Source organism: Magnolia sinica, chromosome 6 (assembly GCF_029962835.1).
Source record: "Magnolia sinica isolate HGM2019 chromosome 6, MsV1, whole genome shotgun sequence".
In the NCBI taxonomy this organism is placed as follows: Eukaryota; Viridiplantae; Streptophyta; class Magnoliopsida; order Magnoliales; family Magnoliaceae; genus Magnolia; species Magnolia sinica.
Window position 1 is genome coordinate 4,125,779 of NC_080578.1, and position 19,337 is coordinate 4,145,115.

Below are 19,337 nucleotides of genomic sequence, written 5' to 3' on the forward strand. Positions count from 1 at the left end.
TCCGCAGCTCTGTAAGATTCACGCGACACTTAGTTAATTCAAGTGGGCCCATAAAATCGACAGCTAAGATCATCAAAGCATTTAGCCTTCGAACACCGAACGTTTAACCTTTTCTTGATTGAATGTGAACCGTGGCTGTAATTCCTTCTGAATGACTTTTCCAAATTGGGGGATTATGAGCCCATCAAATCAACGGTCTGGATCACCTAAGCATTGTCTCCACTTGTACAAACTGTATAATACCTCATCTACACCAATTTCTGTATCCAAATCAACCCGAGTGGGTGTGAGTGCGGCTTACAACGCGCTGTACCAGATGAATGGCTGGATCTGCTTGGTCGTTCATCCGGTGGGCCCTGTCATTGTTGACCTTCACTCGTGAAATATGTGATTTGTAGCGGACGGTTAGAAAGCTCAAACAACTGTAGATTACCACAAAACTCCAATCAGCGAGCTGGATCATTCCATCGTCCTGAGCCATTCTTACATAACGAATAACGAAGGTACGCCCGAGCATATGGACGGCTTAGATCTTGTATATCTAAGCTGAATTTGTTGACAGAAATTGCCTGGTGTGATAACATCATAAGCCCTGAATGCGACGAGACCGTACAACCAAAAAGGAAAAGCGGAAGAACGAGTGAATATTCAAATGATCGGTTCACGGCTTCTCCACCTTAGAAACGTTCCTACGGCGCACAGTGATATTTATTTGCTATCCAAACTGTTGGTAAGGTCTCATAGACCTGGACGAACGAAAAATACAAATATCAGCTTGATCAGAAACTTATCTGGTCCTAATGATGTGGGTTAAATCACCTATTTTTCCTGAGGTGTGGTCCACCTGAGATCTGTATCCAGTTCATTTTTATCGTCATTTCATAAACAAATCTTAAAAAACGGATGGACGGCATGGATGAAACACATACATCACGGTGGGCTCCACGAAGCTTGGTCCTCGTCTAGGGAATTGATGGAGACCGGCGCTGCAGGCAATCCGCGTCCTTCTGATACGTATTTTTAAGAAGCGGAAGCGGGTTGGCTGGTGTAGCTCACACTGGCTATAAAGCTGGTGTATATTGACGTCAGCAAGTTTTGTTACGCAGGTATGATCATAAACTGTTATATCCAAGCCGTTCATCCATTTTGAGAGATCTTTTTAAGGCTTGAGACGGAAAAAGAGAAAAAGAAAAAACAGATCTAACTATCAAGGGGACCACACTGCAAAAATGAGTGGGGATTGAATGTCTACCATTTAAACCTTTTTTGGGGTCACAAAAGTTTTTGATCGATATGAAATTTGTTTTTCTTCTTCATTTAGGTCTTTGTGACCTTATGAACATATTGGATGGAAAATAAACGTTATAGTGAGCCCTATGAATTATTTAATGGTGAAAATCATTATCTCCGCTGCTATTCTTAGTGTGGTCCAGATGATCTTTGGATATGATTCATTTTTTGGATAATGCTCTAAAATTATCTCTAAAAATAGATGAACAATATAGATATAATAAATACATCACTGTGAGGCCTATGTAACTTTAATGGAAGCGCTGGTGTACCTCACACCAGCTTAATAGCTGCTGTATTGACGCCAGCAAGTTCTGTAGGTCTGATCATGAGGTATGTGTTATATCCAAACCGTCCATCCATTTGGCGAGCTCGTCTTAAGGCTTGAGACGAAAAATAAGATAGATTTAACTATCAAGTGGACCACACTGTAAAAACCAGTGGGGGATTGTACGTCTACCATTGAAACCCTTTTTGGGGACATAGAAGTTTTGGATCAATATAAAATTTGTTTTTCCTCTTCATTCAGGTATTTGTGACCTTATGAATGTAAAATAAACGTAATGGTGGGCCCTACAAATTGTTTAACGGTGAAAATCATTATCTCCACTGCTATTTATGGTGTGGTCCAGATGATCTTTGGATATGATTCATTTTTTGGATAAAGCTCTAAAATGAACTCTAAAAAGAGATGAACGGTATAGATATAATAAATACAACACAGTGGGGTCATGTGACTTTGATCTCCTTTGAACCATTCATGCAACTCGGAACTCGAGGAGCGTCAGTGCTCGTCTTCACATGAGACATACTTACAACAGCTATATAGCTGGTGTGAGGTACACCAGCCAATCCGCTTCTAACTTTGATCTCCTTTGAACGAAAGCAGATTGATAGGTGTACCACACACCAGCTATATAGCTGGTGTATTGACGTCAGTAAGTTCTGTGGGTCCCATCATTAGGTATGTATTATATTCAAACTGTCCATCCATTTGACAAGCTTGTATTAAGTATTGATCCAAAAAAAAGACAGATCTAAAGATCAATTGGACCACATTGCAAAAGGCGGTGGGGGATTGAACGTATACCATTGAAACCCTTTTGGGGGTCACAGAAGTTTAGGATCAATAATATGAGATTTGTTTTTATTCTTTATCCATGTATTTGTGACCTTATTAACAGATTTGATAGAAAATAAACGTTATGGGGGGCCCTACAAATTTTTTAACGGTGAAAATCATTATCCCTGCTAATTTTGATGTGGTCCATTTGAGATTTGGATATGATTCTTTTTTTGTCTAATACTCTAAAATGATGTTGAAAAATGGTTGAACGGTGTGGATATAATAAATACATCATCGTGGGGCCCACGTAACTTTGATTTCCTTTGAACCGTTCGTATAGCTCAGAGCTCGAGGAGCGTCGGTGCTCGTCTTTGCACGACACGTACCAACATCAGCTATATAGCTGGTGTGTGGTACAAAAGCCAATCCGATTTCCCTTTGAACCGTTCGTACAACTCGGAGCTTGAGGAGTGTCAGTGCTCGTCTATGCACAACACGTACCTACAACAGCTATATAGTTGATGTGTGGTACACCAGCCAATTCGCTTCGGGTTTGTAACCTATAACACGGGAGTATGGAGTAAAAAGTGCTCGAGTGATTAGAGAATGTGTTTGGATGATTTGAACCATTTAAAATGCAGAATGTGTTTGGATGATCTGAACCATTCAAAATGCACGAAACGACACATGGATTGTTGTATTTTGATAACAACTCTCTTCCTTGTTAGTTTGTTGATTTGATCAAAGCATTATGTGTTTAGATGGTATGAACCATTCAACATCCATGAAATGACATGAACGGTTTCATGTGGATGGTCATTCCATTGTCACCAATTCTTAGGAGAACCAATCAAAATAAGTTATTTGCGATTTGGATAGATTCGTATGGTGCATTTGAAGATTTATGAGGATATATGAAGATGATCTTACTATAGTACAATTGGAACACATCCAGGGATGCCATGATATTGTTTAAGTTGCTGATGGGATGACAATATTGTAAAAGTAGTTACATAACAGTTGGCAAGAGCAAGAGCAAATAAGACCATGTAATGTCAACGGTTATAACAACTATCAGAATGTGGGAATGATCTATATGACCAGAGTAATGTTATAAATAACAGGGAAGTTTAACAAGAAAATTTCATCTCATACCAGCCCAATTAAACTTGTTATGGGAAAATGTACTCCGACCACTTTTGAAGTCAGCTCGGCTCGACGAACACTCGACCTATTCCCGCGTCACCTCACGAATGGAAATTGGCATCCGCTCCCGTGGGTACAGTCTTTGGCAGGGCATGACCCTAAGTTTCTGCCTACTTGCGTCCACCAAGACTGGATAATTCAGTAAGGCCAAGAGACCATTGAGAACAGATAGATCTAACGAAGGATCAGTTTCGAGCTACAACTTGGATTGATTTAGTCCTGATTAACTCAGCTCAAGTCGTCTTCAGTCGACTGGTAGAGCTCGGTTCAGATTAGCCCAGCTCGGATCATCTCTTGTGGATTGGACAAAACTCGGTTTTGATCAGTTCGACTCAGGATCCTCCTCAATAGCACGCGATTTGAAAATAACCCCCAGCACCCACCTCTCGCGTAACCATCCTCCGTGTGATTCAAGGGTAACTGCTCATATTCATCACTCGCACACATCCCGCCCAAGGGCTAAGATCATGCCTAATTGATGGACTACCCTACCCTATAAACACTATAAATAAGTGGACCATTGAAAGAGGGAGGTATGCAAAATCTCTCGCCCTAAACCTTTCAACAAGACTAGATCCAAATTCCTAGCCTAACTTTGGTATCAGAGGGTCTCTTACTCTAGCCAGAGTCTCCTTTGTCTTCTTCTTATGTAGGTACTTAGAGGTTGGAGGGGGGTGGTCTAGATTCTTGCATCAACAAAACCCAAGCATTATATTTGAACTATTATTTTACATTCCTTCGTATAATCTTTTTACTTTTCTTACCAAATCAATTACATTTTTTAGTGTAATCATTTACTCCATGTTTACTGTTTACATTTTGTAGTGTAATCCATAACAGTAATCAGGTAGCTGATAACTTTAATTGTAATTTGAGTCTACACTAGCAGGCTGGATTTCGTTCTCTATTCAGGAAGGTACTTTGCAACCGTTCGTTGTGATTGACAGTAAGAACTCATTTCTTATTTTTCTTTTATTTTTACAAAAGTTTTTTTAAAATTATTTTATTATTATTATTATTTTTTATAAAGGTGTAACTCATCATCAAAATACGAACCTATCCTTTCAATATCGCTATTCTATTTACATATCAAGTGAGTGACTGAATATATGACTAATTTCATCAAATCTCAATCATGTACCACGTGTCTCGCATATATGTTTATCTCAAGGGTTATTAGTTGTTCGGTTTCAATTAATTAGCAAATTCAATTCGAACACACCCTTACCATGTGACTAAATTGTAAAAAACAACGTGCAACAGGAGATTATAACTATCTTCCTTGTAATTATGTTGAATTCATAGTATATTCACTGTGGGGCGTACCTATTGAACAGTTTCAATCACATTCATGCATGAGATTATGCGAGGGTCCTTACTCTTGCTCGGGTCATAGACTGTTAGAGCGTCAACACCGGGTCAAGGGTTCGAGTAGCCATAGGTGGTGAAATTCCACTAAGGCGTGAGTGTGTGAGGGTGTGTGCGCGCGCGTTAGGGAAAATAAAAAATAAAAGATGCACGAGACTATGCGTGAGTTTGTGGCTATGGGCTCGGGCCGTGCTCCTTGCTTTTTCTCGTTTTAAGACCCGCGCCCACTTTGAATGCCGGGCAGATATAGACGCGCGGCCCAATACGCGTCCCGTCCACATCGAAGCGAAAGACGCTGCCCGTTCTGCCCGAGGACGTGAAAGGACGGGCAGTCTCAGCACTGACAGGTCATCACATCGGTCAGCACCCAGCTTGGAAAGAGCCCCATCAATCATAAAGCAATGGAGTGCAAAATCATTTTCACCCAGGAAACTCTTTGATGCTCTGGAGATTATGATAGTTCATACTCATGCAATCAGAAATACGATAGGTTCCGTGCACTTAGATCAAATCGAACCATCAAAACTGAGGGACCCATTTTAGATGGATGGTTGAAATAAAAAGGTAGTAAAGACATCCGAATTTAAGAATCAAATGTCCAGCAATTGGAGGTTAATCTAACGTAAGCCGAATGCATGCCATGCATACACTTCAAGGTGCACGTGTATAGGGGTGACTCCGCAGAGAAGAGATAATGGTCTCAAGGTCCAACCGGTCTGGACTATTAGTTACAGTCCACCGAGTGGATAACTTGAAAACCTTCCAAGTTCTTGTGACATTCGATCAATCCAATAGTTTGACCGTTCATGAATATGGTTTTGTGCAAAAATAGCCGCATCCATTCATCCAGGGGACAACACATACGAGTTTTATATTTATTAGTGGCTAGAAATTCTATTTATATTGTGGCCATGTGATTTATAGATAAGGATGAATTTTGTACTATGTGATCCTCATTATGGGACCTACCTATTGAAAGGTTTGGATATGGAAATAAATTAATATTTTTGAAATTATTTTCTGCGTGGACCATAGTTTTGGGTCCAACCAGTTGGACTTGAAAAATTTTCTTCTGTTATAACACGTCTTTCACGTAGCAGGTAAGACACCCAGAGCTTATGTACCCCACCATGTGGCGTATGTAACATCATTCCGTCCATCATGCACCTCCCTCGATTCTAGCACAACCAAATACAATAATATCAGGTGGGCGTATGTAACATCATTCCGTCCAGCAGGTTCTTCCCTCGATTCTAGCACAACGAAATACAAATAATATCAGGTGGGCCACACCGTTTGCCAATGTTAAGCCTATAAAAGAGTTTTTTTTTTTTAATAATCTGGCTGATATTTTTTACTTACGGTTATAATAATGGCTCCGACATTATAGACGGTGTGGATTTACATATAAAAAGCTATGGGACGTGTAGAGCTCGTGTGTTTTTGGAAGCTGCGTAAACCAGATGTTGTCTACGATTCCGAGAGATTGACAGGAGTCTCGTTTCCCGCGTTTCAACTCCAGAGTGATTGGGCGAGGAGACTGCCCAGACTGACTGACCGAATTTTGACTATGCAACCGTGCACTGTCTACACGTTGGAAGTGGGAACGGGAAAAGGACAGTTGAGAAGGTCCAGAGCATGAGGGATTGTGGCGGGGTTCGATGCAGACGTGGCTGTGTCACAGACACCCATTCTGGACAGTGGGGTCCACTCCTGAGTTGGCAACACGTGCAGTGGAAAAAAGATGACAAAACAGAAACAGGTCTGGATCTGATACCTTGTGCGGGTTATATTTAATGTACATGTACACGTGTGGACAGAGTTTGAACGGCCTGGATCTGATAACTTGTGGACACGTGTGCATAAGATAATGGGTCTACAACGGCAATCCGTCTAAATCTCCAGGTCTGCAAGTGTGGGTCCACGACTGGCTATTGCCATTTACTCGACCAATTATGACGTTTTAGTGAAATCAGAGCCCTCCAAATAAATATAGTGATGGCTACACTCATTCATTCGTATTCACCAACGCAGATGTTAGAAAAACGTGGTGTATTTTCTCAAAAGCAAGGTCATACATACCATTTATTTCTAAATTAATAGAAAACAAGTAGACAGAAGGAACCGTGAATTGGTATTCACACCATGGTTTTAATACTTAGAGTCTAGTTATGCTGAGCCACCCACTTTCTAGTAGAGAGACAAGTGAGTTGCACTCGAGTCACTCAGTCAAAACATAAGAAAAAAAATTGAGGGAAAATAAAAATAAAAATTATATCTAAGTTAATTTTAAGATATAATCTAATCATGCGATTTGAAATGCTGAAGAGGTTTATATATAATATATATATATATATATATATATATATATATATATATATATATATATATATATATATATATATATATATAATGGGAAAAAATAAAATAAAAATTGGAAAAATATTTTATCAGACTAAGTCGCACAAGAACGACTTACTCCTTGTTTGGTATCTCAAGCAACTTGTCCTAGTCAAGCTGTGTCAAGGTAAGCTCACCTCATCCTATAAAGCTCATAGCATTGACTTGACCAAATCCAAGTTGCTTCAAGCGAAGGGCATTAGACTATTCCTATTGGAGACATGTCATGGGGCAATAGTTGGTGCGCCTACCAACATGTGGTAGGTCAGAGGGCTTCTAGCTCTCCACCACCGACTGTTTTTTTTTTTCCCTCTTATTTAGGGTTTGTTGGATTTTTTATTTTAACTATAAATGAAATATAAATAACATTTGTTATTTACACAATGTAATTGGAGTGAAATGTTAGATATTGTGATTTATATTTTCACGTATTTGAAATTTTTTGAGGTTCATGAAATAAGCAAATTTTTTTCATTTTTCCGCCATTTGTTTTTTCACACATTTCCAATGAATTGAAGATGTATTCCGCTTGGTGGTTCAACAGACCCACCTCTACATGTAGGATTGCCTATTGTCGATGCCAATAGCGAGGTTGTTACTAGATAGGGTTGTGAGGCACACCATGATGTATGTGACTTATCCACACCGTCCCTCTATTATTCCAGATTATTTTATCGCATTAGCCCAAAATTGAGGTAGATCTAAATCTCAAGTGAACCACTCTACATGAAATCAATGGGGATTGAACACCTACCATTTAAAACTTCTTGGGGGCCAAAGATGTTTTTGATCAAGTTGATTTTCTTAATTTTCTGTAGTCCATGTCTATGTGAACTTATGAACAAGTTGGATCTCAAATAAACAACATGGTGTATCCTAGGAAGTTTTCAACAATGGGCAATAATTGCATGCATTGTTATCTATGGTGAGGTCCACATGAGATTTAGATCTTTAATCATGGTTAAATCATGCTCAATAGTCCAAAGAAATAATAGATGAACGGTGTGGCTAAAACCAGCCATAATTAATCATTGTTGGGGCCCCACCATTGAAAACTTCGACAAGTCATGCAAGTCAATACTTCCAGTGAATACATCGTAGGATGACAATATTCAACCCCACCATTGATACCTTCACAAGGGCATGCAGATCAATACTTCCAATGAATGCATCATAGGATGACGATATTCAATCCCACCATTGAAACCTTCATAAGGAACCACTGTGAAAAGTTTTAATGGTATGGAGGTTCTATGGACGGCTCCATAAGGCGCATGCATATTGGTGTGCCCCACATAGACCCTACAAGGACCTCCATTCTCTATGTATTTTTGAGGTAGATAACACGCTATCCATCTTTCATCTTGTATTATTGAGCAGGAGTATGGTAGACCCACCTCTATGTTGGTTGTAGTGTTGAACCATAACTACTAATGTCGATGTCGTTCTTCCTTCGCCGCTTCCCACCAATGTGCAGTGATGGAGAACCTGTTAACACATGGTGAATCAATGAATTTGGGTTAGAAAGGAGTTGGTGGGTGGACACTTGTCTTCGTTAAAAGTAACAAGTGATAGAGGGGAGAGGCCATCATCCTTGGAGATGGTAGGTACCTATTACCTGGTGCCAGAAATGGTTAGAAAAGTCGTTTCCTAATGCGTGTCCATGGAGAACTTATTTAGAAAATGTGAATAAACCCTTGAGTCAATCCACTAAGTCAACTCAATGAGTTAACTTACACAATCAGCCCACATAACCTATCTAATCAACTCACATCGTCAAACCAAGCCCATAACCCATTTTGGGCCCAAGCCCATTCTAAAGTCCATTCTGAAGCCCAATTTAAAGAAAAAGGGAGATGACAAAGTAGCTTCGTATAACCAAACCTGTCCACGTGTACAGAAGGAGCCTCCCTTCGAAGTTAAAGTAAAATTGAAAGGCGAGCGGCACACAGAGTGCACACTTGCCACGTGGCACTGGCCGTGCTTTGTGAACTGCTCACTCGTGTAATGCTATCCTCCCTGCTTATTTCATGCATGTGCAAAATCTGAAAGTTATTCCGATGTCTCTCTAGATCTTGAGTCAAAATTACACCTTATGATATCCAGACCGCACATGAAATCTTACCACATGAATATTTTAAGTTTTAGCCATTCAAATCCTTTTTAACCACAAGTTTTGCAGGAATTACTAAAAAATATGAATTAAAGGGCTATAAATACCACCATTTTCTTCACATTTCAAGCATCCACAATTTTACATTACCAATCCAGAAGCATTATAATCCCCTTAGCCATCTCCCATTAAGGATGAGAGTGAGAGAGTCTAGCAAAAGCCCATATCTGATACTAGCCTCTTGAGCCAATTCAAGTTCAACCCAAGCCACTCGATACGATCCTTGTGACACCGTTGCTCACTCAATTGTTTTTCAATCAAGCTTCGTCTAGTCCATAACATTTACATAATATAACATTCATCTCATCATTCAATACACTTTGCACCAAATTAACTCGAAAGTATATTTTGAGGCTTGCTGAATTAATCGCATCCTACAAAACAAAAAACCTGTCAATTATTTCACATTGTGTCACAATCATTACACATATCCATATAAGAGAACTAGATCCTAATCATCACAAATAGTCAAGATCCTATGAAGTAGAGACTGTGCATCTGTATAGGCAGAGCAGTTGCCTAACACTTTCCTTCTTTGTAATCTCAGTCCTTTAGAATATCCGATCACAGAACAAAAGAGTCATCTTAGGGTAAGAAATCTTCAGATCCCCACCTTAACATTTCTATAGGGTGACTATGGTCAAATAGTGTCAATTAATCATTGCGCGAAAGCCCTCAAAAGAGGCAACCCATTGAGCTAAGTAGCCCTCAAGTTGAATCCAACTCGAGATCCCAACATCCATAATACGTTTATGCCAAAATCTTCTCACTATTTCCATTTTGTAGAGAGAAAACTTATGTGGCTTCCCAAGGAATGTAGTTAGTATTTCACAACCACTACCATGTAAATGAAATGTGGAATTTCAATGAAAATCAAACGGTGCTGGCATTAATTAAAATGTCTTAATGATATAGTTATGATTGATTTATGATGGATTTGGAAAATCAAAAAGACCCTTAAAGGTAGAGAGGGGGTGTTGTGGAGCTTGACAAAGGCAAATAGAGAGGGGAGAGAAAAGAATAGAGAGGAGGGGAGAGAGAGGATAGAAGAAAGTGTCCCGTGTACATGCACAATAGAGGAAGAGAAGAAGAGAAGTCGGTAGATCTAAATTATATTTATTAGCTATTATTATTGTTATCAAATCAAGTGAATTAATTAGCTCGATTTCCATATTTCAACTCAATTCCTTTGTAAGGTAATCATGTCACTACATCTATAATAATCTAAATAAGCTAGTTCGAATATATGCATGTGTTCAACAATTTCATGCATTTCAAAACAATGATTCCATCCATGGTTAATATCATTCACCAATATCAAAATATTTTACCCATAGCCAATTGAGTTTTCGTAAGTGGGCCACAACAATAAATGGTTTTTGATAGGGCACAATCTTCACTACTATATAGTAAGGGGTGGGTGTGATTTTCTCTCCTAGAGTACATTTTAAATGACTATTTAATCTATTCATGGTTTGTATTCTATGCTACCTTTGCTGTACTATTGAAACATTTGTAAAATCGATGATTATGTACTACATTTTAAATGGGTCCTTACTCTTGCTCAGGTGGTAGACTCTCAGGAGTTTCAACTCCCGGTCAAGGGTTCGAGTACCCATAGGTGGTGAAATTCCACCGGCGTGAGTGTGTGGGGGTGTGTGCGCGTGTTAAAAAAAATAAAATTGATTATGTAGGAAAATGAATATTTAATGGCTCATATCAATCTACGGATGCACTTTGGTCTGTACACGTGCCTATGTTGTGGTAGCGGGCCATCGTACCCATGATCAAAACCCCTTATAAATAAACCATTTTGATTCTTGGACGAGGGAATCCTAACAGTTGGCCCCACACGATGAATGGCCGATGATGACATGTGTCTTGACCACCGTCCATCTTACCGGACAAGGTACGCCTAGGATTCGTTTTAAAAAAACGTACATGCTCTTGGTACATGCTATTTTGGTGAAAACAAGGCGTCATTTGAGGAGTGATGCTTTCTTTGGCAGAACCAACCCCCGGACCCCACTGTGACAGAGGCGTCAAACTCGAAGCGGCCAGATTATGACACGTGTCATGATCTGTGAGCTCTAATAAATGATAGAGTAATCATTCTTAAATAATTTGATTATGGTTTTAAAATCCGCTATCTAACGCTGTACGGCTCCAATCGTCATTCTTTGATACTCTGCAAAGTGTGATGGGTGATACGTGGCATACAAGTAGTCAAATTAAACAGTCCAAATAATCACCTAGTATGCATCATGAATCAAAATCGAATCTAATTTGATTATCCGACCATCAGATTCGTAGAAATGTATTTTGACGGTTAAAAATGAAAATTATTCGATGGTCCTATTTCTACAAACAAGTGTCAATAAATCAAGGGTTAGGATTGTTCAACCAATCTGATCTTGTGATTGTCACTTGGAGACAGTGGGCTCCACAATCTAGACGGTTTTTATTTTAGTTAATATTTGCTACGCGAACGATTTCTCAGTGCATGCGTATCAAACGTCATACACAGCTTTAGTTAAAAGCTAATGACACCAGCAGTCTACTGCTCGTCCGTCCGTCCGGAGACTGCAGGAGGGTGCACAATGCGCAGCCTGTGCGTAGTGCGCCTGCCGCGCAATGAATTGCGCAGGTACAACCGAACTTCCTTTTCATTGCAAGAAACTTTAATATTACGGTAGAGCGCAGTGCTTCCTATTTCGTGGACATCCACTAGGAAATCGTACACGTGGAATGAGATTAGATTAATTTAGACCGTCAATGTAGTGGGATCATCCAACATATATTAATATCCTAACTTTATGAACGGTGGCATCCGTAGAACAGTCAAAATGCAAAGTAGGAAGCAAGTCAAGAATCAAACCGTTCAATCTGATTTTATGGCTTTCACCTATTTTACAAAGCATGTCACGAATTGAACGGTTTGATTTTGGTCACCAATGTTCCACGTACATAATTTCTCAAATGTAAGCGTGTAGAAAAAAGACTCCGTCCGAGTATTATCCAATAAGTCTCTTATGCGCCTGGTGCACCCATGTGTTTTCGAAGGAAAAAGATAATTTCGTTTTGCGTCTGTTGCGACTAAGAAGGTAGCGTGTGTCGCCACCTATTGGGCCACATGTTGTGATGGTCCACTGATTTGAACTGTCCATATTTTTATACTTACAATATATAAGCTATTTGTTCATAATAACCCTTTAAAGATGATTATAACTTTTGATTTTTAGAGTTGAATGTGAACCGATGAAAATGTTATTTTCGTTGTCTGGTTTCATCAAAAGATATGATGGTTAAAATCATCAGTTCTTCTGAAAATGCCTTTTTATAGCACGAAGTCCACAATATGGACGGTTTTGATCATCGTTCACTGGTCATGTGGACCCTAGTGGGTGGCCATACAAGTTGGATTCTGACACAGAAATGCACGGTTAAGCAGAAAAATGTAACAACGGTCCACATTCAACTAAGAAAATTCCTGTTATTGATGGCTATGATCTTGCAACCTATAATATTTTTCTGGGCATGATCCAATCCATTGTGTGGAGACCAACGGTCTGGATTACCAATAAACTGGCCCCAATTAGTGTAATTAAAATCTCGTGTGTACAGTTTAAGACTAGGATAGATCAATACGATGGAAGGTGCTCCACTGACCTTCGCATGAAATGTACGGTTGAGCATGAGAAGGAGATGGTCAGGGCCAAAGGTGAACAGTAAGGATCGTACGATCCATGTGATATTTGGACCACATTCTATCCGGATGGACCTGCGATTAGGATGGCATGCATTAATGACGTGCATGCACATGTACGGTGGACTATGCTGTACTGTAGCACGGTATCCTACGGATTGGCTGGTGTACCGCACATCAGCTATATAGCTGATGTAGATACATGTCGTGCGAAGACGAGCGCCGACGCTCGTCGAGCTCCGAGTTGTACGAACGGTTCAAATGAGATCAAAGTTACATGGCCCCACAATGATGTATTGATTATATCCATACTGTTCATCTATTTTTCGAGATCATTATAGAGCATTAGACAAAAAATGAATCATATGGAAAGCTCAAATGGGCCACATCAAAAATAGCAGCTAGGATAATGATTTTCACCGTTAAAAAATTCATAGGGCCCACCATAACTTTTATTTTCCATCCAATCTGTTAATACGGTTAAAAATACATGGATAAAGAAGAAAAACAAATATTAAATTGATCCGAAACTTCTGTGACACCCAAAAGGGTTTCAATGGTAGAGGTTCAATCCCCCACTGTTTTTTGCAGTGTGGTCCAATTAATCTTTATATCTGTCTTAGTTTTCGGCTCAAGCATTAAGACTAGTTCGCCAAATGTATGGACGGTTTGGATATAACATATACCTTATGATTTGACCCACAGAACTTGCTGACGTCAAGACATCAGCTACATAACTGGTGCGGGGTACACCAGCCAATCCGCTTCCATCCTAGGTGCGCCAGTTACCCGGCAAGAAAGAATTACGAGGGACGGGAATCGTGTGCAGCGCCGGTTTCACGTAGCTGCGTAAAACACCCAAGCTTTTTGGGCTCCACTATGTTTTATATGTAAATCTACTCCGTCCATAAGATGAGAAGCATAATTTTTAATAGTATATAAAAAATTTCGTACTGATAAGTCCTCTGATGGGCCACACCAATGGGAATATTGTAAAACTGCTTCTTTAACCTACAAGTTCACACGGTGTGGATTTCCTGATAGGTGGATGAGGCTGATTATTGAATTTTAACTTCAACCTAGTGTATCAAACATTATTAACGGGTTTGATGGAAGATACACACTATAGGTCCCGGCTGAGTTGTGGGTATGCACCTGATGGAGGGACTGGATTTTAGATATACAAGATATGGGTCCCACAAGCTTGAGTGTTTCATGCGAACGCGGATTGGCCACTGGCGTCTTCAGTAGCGAGATATGTGGGCCCCATCATGATCTCCTACTGAAGGGACGTCACTGAGCCCCACCATGATATATGTATTATATCCACACCGTTCATCCATTTGGTGGGATGAAAGATCCAAAGCTCAAGTAGACCCCGTTGCATATAACGGTGGGGACAGTGACGCCCACCGTTGAAACCTAACTAGGGTCTAGGAAGATGTTTATTTGAGATCTAACCTGTTCATAAGTTCACACAGACATGTACTGAGGGAAAACACAAATACCAGGTTGATCGAAAACTTATGTGACCCCTTAAGATGTTTTTAACGGTAGGTATTCTATCCCCAGTGTTTTCTGTGGTGGCGTCCACTTGAGCTTTGGATCTACCTCATTCTTTGGATCATGATCTAAAATGATATCTTCAAACGGATGGACGGTGTGGATATAAAACATACATCATGGCAGGGCCCATAGAACTTGATGACGTCACATCAGGAGCGAGATAACTACTGTAGCCGTCAGTAGGTAATCCGCGTCCGTTTTACGCGCTGAGTGAAACTGGTGTTGCAGGGGATTCCGCCCCAGATACGATGGACGGACGTTCTTTGAGCTTTGAATAATGCTGTCCAGAATCGCGGGCGGAAAATTGAGGGGGTGATTCGCGGACCACGTGGCCACATGACACGTGCGTGTGATTCTGGCGTCTATTAGTGCGAGGGCTACTTTTAAAGTTTTGACGTGCTCTATTTAAAACTATAGGTCGACTGATCAGGTGGGCCACACGTCCACATTGCATATAGACCGGCGGTCATCTTTTTTCTAGTCCTGTATCTTTCTCGTACACGTGTGGTCATGCCACATCTGGGCTACTCATCTTATATCGTAAGAAGTCTCACCGAGTCTAATGAAAATTCACCCTAGTCTATTTATGTAGAGAGAGAGAGAGAGAGAGATGATCACGTGGGAACCGGTTCTCATGAGAAACCAAGAGAGAGATGATCTCATGGGAACCGGTTCTCATGAAAAACCAGGAGCACTTTTACCACATAAAATCTCCCGAAGTCCTAAAGTTAGCTTGATCTAATAATATGGTGGGTCACTTTCACCTCATAAAATCTCCTAAAATCTTAAAGTTAGCTTGATTTAAAATTTTGGTGAGTCATAGCAAAACAGGAGGTAATTTTCTCTTTTGATTTGGTTCCTGTTAATCAGTTGCACGAAAGTCCTACTAACCTTTTTTAGAACTCATCATACGTGATCAGTCTCGAAAATTTGAATGGTCCATGTGAAGCAGAACCTCATGAAACCCATTGGTACCAATTTTTACTTTCAAACAAAACATTGGTGGGCCATGAAAAATGAAAACATTTTCTTCCCTTGATTTGCATTTCTCTTTGCTATAGCCCGTCAGATTCTTAGATCAGGTGAAAATTTGTCCCCTAAAGTTTCATGAGATTCCGTATTTTATGAACCGCTCAGATTAGACACCCATGACACGTGTGCAAAAGTGTCATATATATAAAAGTCATGTTCCCCTGCGCACCTACGCACGTGCGCACTTTTGTACACGTGTCATGGGTGTCTAATCTGAACGGTCCATATGATGCGGAATCCTATGAAAACCCCTGTGACAAATTTTCACCCTGATCTAAAATTCTGGTAGGCCATAGCAAAGAGAAATGCAAATCAAGGGAGGAAACTATTTTCATTCTTTATGGCCCATCAAAGTTTTAGATCAAAGTAAAACTTGATCCCGGGGGGTTTCACAAGGTGCTGCTTCACATGAACGGTTCAGATTTTGGATCCACATCACGTATGATGGGTTCTCAAAAAAGTTCATACGTAGTACATACGAACTGGTTCGCAGGTGAGCGTTTCCATGTGTGTGTGTGTATATATATATAGTTTGTTATAGAACATGTATGCATGGATAGTGGCGCGAGTGCCTGCATATGGACGGGCGGGCCTCCACACACGTGTGGAATCAGCTAACATTTTCTTCCATTACACTCATATAATAAATCATGTGTCCGTGCCAAGATTGGGTTGAGTGTGTATGTTAAAACTAAATGCGTAGCGGACTATGCAATCCTTTCCATGCACATAGTTGCATTTGGATTGGTTGGCATAAATATACAATATCTACCTGGGCAGGCTGTCCATTAAATCCATTCTACTACACATAAGCTGCCTTCAAAAAATCATCCTGATTGAATGGGTAAGATCGTTTGTAGAAGATAGGTCCAGTCACCAACGTTTAGGACCATCAGATTGTTTTGATTTTTGCACAGTAATGGATGAAGAGTGGACCGAACCTAATGGATGGTCCAGATAGGCAATGCGGATATCAACTAGTTACACACGCAACTAGATGCATGGAAAGGCTTGGATACACCGAGCCTACTAGATCACTTCTCAGATACAGACACGTGTCCACATGAAATGACACGAACGGAGAGAACATGAAACGACATGGCTTTGTTTTCTAGTATCAACTTGCTTTATTACTTAGCAAAAGAGAACCAAATGATTTAAATACTGGCAATGACTAATCACATAGATTTGATTTTGAAGGGCTGTAGTCGCACCATTGGGTATACGCCGCGTGGCAGGTGGAGTGGCGGATCCAGGCCATCCATCTGGCGGATCATGTTTGCGGGTGACTCGTGGTTGAAAATGACACTGAACCTATGATCCTAACCATCACATCTTCTTCCCTGTCCAATATTGGCTGTGAACAGCTTTCATTTCGACCCTCCATTTGAAGCACATAGTTCATATGTCTAGGATAGTAGATTGGATGTGATTTTCAAATGTGGGCCATCTGCAAGCAGGAAGCATTACATGGACGTTGTAGATCAATCGACCTACTTGACACGTGGCAGATTTTGGGCTGCAAAAGCTCCTCCCACCCTCTACCACTAGACTTTTGGTACGAAAATTCCTCCACCTCTTTCTCTTTGTCGGAAGACTATAAAGTAAGCACGTGAGCATGCAAGGGAACGAAGGAGGAGCCCTTGCCTTTTGTAAAATGTTCCTCTTATTTTTATCAAAAGGAGCCGAATGCAATTACCAAGGTTCCTTTCATGCTTTATGATAGTGAAATGACATTTCTCTCCATCTCCTCTAATATGTGTGTAGAATGAGCTTATTGTACACCATTGTGCATGGGGCCCATCAGGATGTTTGCATGGCATCCAATCTGGCCATTATGTGAGGCTTCATGTGTTCTTCTAGGGTCTTAAAACTTTGGCAGACCCAAAACTTAGGTGGGCCACACCAAGTGATTTTAGAGGTGATTCATTTCATGCTTTATGATAGCGAAATCACCCCTCTCTCTATCTTATTCTACAGGGCTGTGCCTATGGCCCGTCGTGATGTATGCATGAGATCTAATGTGGGAATGTATGACATTTTAATCTAATAATTATATGTATTTTTTTATTAACATTTTATTTATTATCATTATTATTATACATACCTGGAGTAAATATGATTGAAATAGATCTATTGGGACATTTCATCCATGTCTCTATATCCCCGAAGAATGGAGTTGATGTAAAATATATTTTAAAGTCTAACTCATACAATGCTAAATAATCTTAGCGGTTAGTAGATAAGTTGTGTACTTTAATTTATAGGCCACTATATTGATGACTATTGTATGCATGGTGAGTTTCTATCATGACATATCATCTCCAATCACGGTGTGTTCGCATTGACTTGGATTTAGGAAGTCAAGTTAGATTTAATTTTCTCATATTAACTTGTACTTTGTACGATTATCTTTAGACATAAGAGGACTTAGGGTCCACGTGAGGGTTTGATCGATTGCTTTGATTTACCAATATGTGACTCTTTGGTGGACTGTGGTAAGTTGGTAATCGATAATGTTCTGGATTAGTATTCTCAACACTCTACCTAAATTTGATTGACCAATATATGAGTCTCTTAGGTGGTTGTAAGTTTGGTGGTTGATCATGTTCTGGATTAGGATTCTCAATGAAGGATTTATGACCCTTTATGGGTTTAGCTTAAAGATGATTGATCAATATGGTAAGCCAAACTAATTTTATAAATAATTTTAATTAAACAATTAATTTCAAAATCAACCATGTATTGTTTGGTAAAGCCAGCTATTCAAATTAATTTTTCAATCAATAATGGCGATGGAATATGAAGGGTGTAGGACAATGGACCTTAATGTGTTATATGGAAGGATATGTGTATAACATCGTGAGATCACATAATTATGTACACTGATGCAGTGTACATGTGGAAAGATTTAAATCTAGATGAGTTTAACTCCCTCAAAGCTTTTGTGTAGTTAGCCAAATATATTGTGGGTGTTACTTGCAATTTTAGTTACGCATATAAATTGTTGTATAAAAATCCCCTTATGATAAGAAAAATTTCATAACAAAGACTTATAAGTTTATAAATGCATGAAAGTATCTAGGGAAGCTCTACATAATTACGTGCCCGTAAGACAGTTACCTTTTCGTATAAAATAGAAACAATGGAGTGGCTGATTTGAGAGAGAGAGAGAGAGAGAGAGAGAGCAAGTGCCTATTGTTTTTCATTCTCCATGAAAATATGGTTAGTTATTAAGTTCATGCTAATTTATGCATGCCTAAAAGTAAACTCATATTAATTTTTGTATGTCTAAAAGTAAATTTGATTGGATTTGTTCTACTTCTGAAATGTGCACATGCTTTCATCCAAATTGTTTATCATATAACACTGAGGTCTTGGTATCGATCCTAGTGGGGGTGGCTAACATTGGCAGTAGCTTGTACTAACAAGCTAACCAAAAAAAATAAAAAATTAATTGTTTATCATATAAGCCTCATTGTACTCTCTTTAAGCCTGAAAATTTAGCCAACCAAAACTCAAGTGGCCAC